The following is a 4,870-nucleotide window of genomic DNA, read 5'->3' on the forward strand; positions in this document are numbered from 1 at the left end:
AGATACAAAATTTGGGGCCAGAAGGGTCTTAAGAGACAAAAATCCCTGAGTACCAGAAGCTTATGTTTTTTACTTTTCTATGTATATAGAACCCCAAATACCTTGACCTTGATAGTAAGTTTGAAATGGAAGGATTAACTTGCATGGGAGAGATTTAACTTCCTGGGTTAATGGATTGGCTTGTGGGGGCATTAACCTCTTTCCTGAACATTCTAATTTCAAAGGTATGTATTGATCTTCCACTTTCTCAAGATACAATGGTAATAAGGGACCACATGTATTTTTGGTGTGAGAAAAGCCTCTATGGTAATTTTTTCCAAATGGAGTGTATGTTCTCTGGCTGGCTGGAACATTGACTGAACCAGGCAGACCTAATAAGTCTCAGTTCTGGAGGATATGTCCAGTGAACAGTAAGTCTGGGTGGCTTCTTGTGGGGGTGAAATTTCCAATACCCATTTTAGCAAAGCCAGTCCCAAATCAAATGAGGGAGTATTCCAGGGTGGAGCATCTTCTAGCATGCAACAGGGAGCAATGGGAAGTTCATACTCATAACTCTTCATTTCCAGGATAAGAAACCACGAGGGTACACATGCTTTGCCAACACACGCAGTTAGCCTTCTCAAGGGAAAACAAGAAACAAATGAAAGAACATAGAAAAAAAATTTTAGGGCCCACCACTTAATTCCAATTCATGTACTTAATTTTTCTTAGGTTCTGGGAGTACCCATTAAATCGCTTTCAAATACATTTCTATAACTTTTTCAAGGTAATTGTTTTTCAAGAATACTGCTGGCTGGTTTATCTTGCCTCTCTGATTTTTCAGGACTCCTAGGAATTTCTAAACTTTAGGATAAGCACTCTTTCACCAGAGTTGTATTAGCAAGTTTAATTAATAGAAAATCCTGTATAATCCATATATCCGACATGCAGTTTGTGCAAAACTGCACATACATACTTCACATTCCCTCATTAACCTTAGCCTACAAAACCTGTTTATATTTGCCATAAGTCAGTCAGAGATGTATGTATTTTTGTAATTCAGGACTCACAATTTATCTTTGAAATTCCACAGAACTTTCTCAATGAAGTCCCTATCACAAAACTGTCATTCCTACTTAGTGCCAGAAGGAGCCCCAGAGGCTTGAACTTTGGCTAGTAGAGTTACTATGCTCTAAACCTCAATGGATTAGTCTGGGGATATGGGCTGATGACTTGATTTATTTTCTTTTCTTTTTCTTTTTTTTTTTTTTTTGGCATTAAGAAATTCCCCTTATTAATTTTTTTCTTTTTACCTATTTTAATTATGATAAATTTTCAAATATGCCAATGAAATGATAAACTAGTTCAGTAAACACTGTCAGATGCAACAATGGTTCACATTTTGGAAAACTTGCTTGTCTGTTTTTATTTTTCTCCATCTCTCTCCATCTCTGTCTCTCTCCTGAATCCATCTGAAAGTAAATCTATCTTAACACTTCATCCTAACATATTCTGCTGGTATTTCCTAAAAACAAGAACATTTTCCTACATAACAGCATGAGCACACCTAAAACATTAGCTGTAATTCCTTAGTGTCTTCTTTCTCATCAATATCCAAACTGCCCAGTTGTTTCTAAATTTCCTTTGACCAGGATTTAATCTCTTCAAATTTAGAAAAGTCCCACACCATTGTAGTGTGGTTTTGTTTTTCTGAAATTGACTTTCAGATGGGATGACATAAATTGATTTACAGAATGTCCTACATTCTGGATTTGTCTGTGTTTCCTTGGGTGATGTTTCAATTTGTTGCTCTAATCCTGTATTTCTGGTAAGCTGAAAGTTAGGTCTATATAACCCAAGGTCTCATGTCACCCTGTGTCCTTAAAAGAAGCAGAGAACTTAGTAAGTTTCACTAGATGGCATCTTTTTTCCTCTCTCTCTCCTTTACCTTTTTTTTTTATCAAGTTACTTCCAAGCCCACTGGTCTCCTCCTGGTCTGTTCTGCCTTGCAGTTCTCCAGCACTGGGTTAAAGCCATACTACCCTTATTTTCAGGCTTGCTTTGAAGTTGGAGGGGAAAATGTGTTCTAGAACCCTCATTTTTGTTAACTAGTTGTATTTGATTTTTTTTTTTCTCATTAAACTTTTGTTTTAATGGGTCTCAAAATTCTGTGACAGATTTTTGGTCAAGTTGTTTCCATTAAAAAGTACTGATTTTAAAAATAACTTAAGGGTGCCTGGGTGGCTCAGTCGTTAGGCGTCTGCCTTCGGCTCAGGTCATGATCCCAGGGTCCTGGGATCAAGCCCCACATCGGGCTTCCTGCTCGGCGGGAAGCCTGCTTCTCCCTCTCCCACTCCCTCTGCTTACATACCCTCTCTCGCTGTATCTCTCTCTGTCAAATAAATAAATAAAATATTAAAAAAAAAATAACTTAAAACTGCCACACACACACATACACACACACACAAAAGAAAAAACAAATGGTCCACAAAACATTCTCCTTTCCTTCTGAAGGTTTTACGATGCATTGTTATCATTAACCAGTCTTTTACTATGTAACTTAAATGGTCAATTGACACAAACAGTTCTGAGACCATTCTTCCACCACTGATTAAGACTGGGGTGGCAGGTATTGGGGATAATATTAATTTAGCCTTCTGAGCTTTCTGGGCAGACCTGGTGACCTTGCCAGCTCCAGCTGCCTTCTTGTCCATTGCTCTGATGACATCCACAGCAACCATCTGTCTCATGTCACAAACAGCAAAATGGCCCAGAGGAGGATAGTCAGAGAAGCTCTCAACACACATAGGCTTGCCAGGAACCATATCAACAAGGGCAGCATCACCAGATTTCAAGAACTTGAGACCATCTTCCAGCTTTTTTCCAGAAGGACGATCTATCTTCTCCTTCAGCTCAGCAAACTTGAAGCAATGTGAGCTGTGTGACAATCCAGCACAGGGGCATATCCAGCACTGATTTGGCCTGGATGGTTCAGGATAATCACCTGAGCCATGAAGCCAGCTGCTTCCATTGGTGGGTCATTTTTGCTGTCACCAGCCACATGGCCCACGACGAACATCTCTGACAGATACGTTCTTGACATTGAAGCTGGCATTGTCCTCAGAAAGAATCTCACTCAAAACTTCATGGTGCATTTCAACAGACTTTACTTCAGTTGCAACATTGACTGGAGCAAAGGTGACCACCATGCCAGGTTTAAGAACACCAGTCTCCACTCGGCCCACAGGGACAATACCAATACCACCAATTCTGTAGACGTCCTGGAGAGGCAGACGCAAGGGCTTGTCAGTTGGACGAGTTGGTGGCAGAATGCAGTCCAGAGCTTCAAGCAGTGTGGTTCCACTGGCATTCCCATCTTTACGGGTGACTTTCCATCCCTTGAACCAAGGCATGTTAGCGCTTGGCTCCAGCATATTGTCACCATTCCAACCAGAAATTGGCACAAATGCTACTGTGTCAGGGTTGTAGCCAATTTTCTTAATGTAGGTGCTGACTTCCTTAAAATTTCCTCGTATCTCTCCTGGCTGTAGGGTGGCTCAGTGGAATCCATCTTGTTAACACAAACAATTAGTCGTTTTACACCCAGTGTGTAAGCCAGAAGGGCATGCTCACGGATCTGCCCATTCTTGAAGATACCAGCTTCAAATTCACCAACACCAGCAGCAACAATCAGGACGGCACAGTCAGCCTGAGATGTGCCTGTAATCATGTTTTTGATAAAGTCTCTGTGTCCTGGGGCATCAGTGATGGTTACATAATACTTGCTGGTCTCGAATTTCCACAGGGAGATATCAATGGTGATACCACGTTCATGTTCAGCTTTCAGTTTATCCAAGACCTATGCATACTTGAAGGAGCCCTTTCCCATCTCAGCAGCCTCCTCAAATTTTTCGATAGTTCTTTTGTCGATCCCACCACATTTGTAGATCAGATGACCAGTAGTGGTAGACTTGCCCATATCCATGTGTCCAATGACAACGATGTTGATGTGAGTCTTTTCCTTTCCAATTTTGGTTTGGTTGAGCAGTGATTCTCACAACACCTGTGTTCTGGTGGCAAACCAGTTGCGAAAAAGCTTTTGTTAACAAGTTGTATTTGATTTTAATCCTTAAAGCTTGAAACATTATCCTTGTTTGTTGTTGTTGTTTTTTATTAACATATAATGTATTATTTGTCTCAGGGATACAGGTCTGTGATTCATCAATCTTACACAATTCATAGCATTCACCATAGCACATACCCTCCTCAATGTCCATCACCCAGACACCCCATCCCTCCCACCTCCCCCACTCCTCAGTTTTTTCCTGAGATTAAGAGTCTCTTATGGTTTGGTCCCTCTCTGGTTTCGTCTTGTTTGATTTTTACCTCCCTTCACCTATGATCCTCTGCCTTGTTTCTTAAATTCCACACATCAGTGAGATCATATGATACTTGTCTTTCTCTGATTGACTTATTTTGCTTAGCATAATACCCTCTAGTTCCATCCACATCATTGCAAATGGCAAGATTTCATCTTTTGATGGTTGTGTAATATTCCATTGTATATATATATATACCACTTATTCTTTATCCATTCATCTGTTGATGGACATCTAGGCTCTTTCCACAGTTTGGCTATTGTGGACATTGCTGCTATAAACATTGGGGTGCACATATCCCTTCAGATCACTACATTTGTATCCTTGGGGTAAATACCCAGTAGTGCAATTGCTGGGTTGTATGGTAGCTCTATTTTCAACTTTTTGAAGAACCTCTATACTGTTTTCCAGAGTGGCTGCACCAGCTTGCATTCCCACCAACAGTGTAGGAGGGTTCCCCTTTCTCCGCATCCCCGCCAACATCTGTCATTTCCTGACTTGTTAATTTTAGC

At 40.6% G+C, this 4,870-nt stretch overlaps 1 pseudogene; it reads right to left on the reverse strand.

The window, feature by feature from the left end:
• Positions 1–2,872: 2,872 nt before the first annotated feature.
• LOC118014468 lies at positions 2,873–3,979 on the reverse strand (annotated as a pseudogene).
• Between the last annotated feature and the right edge of the window lie 891 nt (positions 3,980–4,870).

This window comes from Mirounga leonina, unplaced genomic scaffold (genome assembly GCF_011800145.1).
Source record: "Mirounga leonina isolate KUSES-001 unplaced genomic scaffold, KU_Mleo_1.0 Mir_154, whole genome shotgun sequence".
NCBI classification, from domain to species: Eukaryota; Metazoa; Chordata; class Mammalia; order Carnivora; family Phocidae; genus Mirounga; species Mirounga leonina.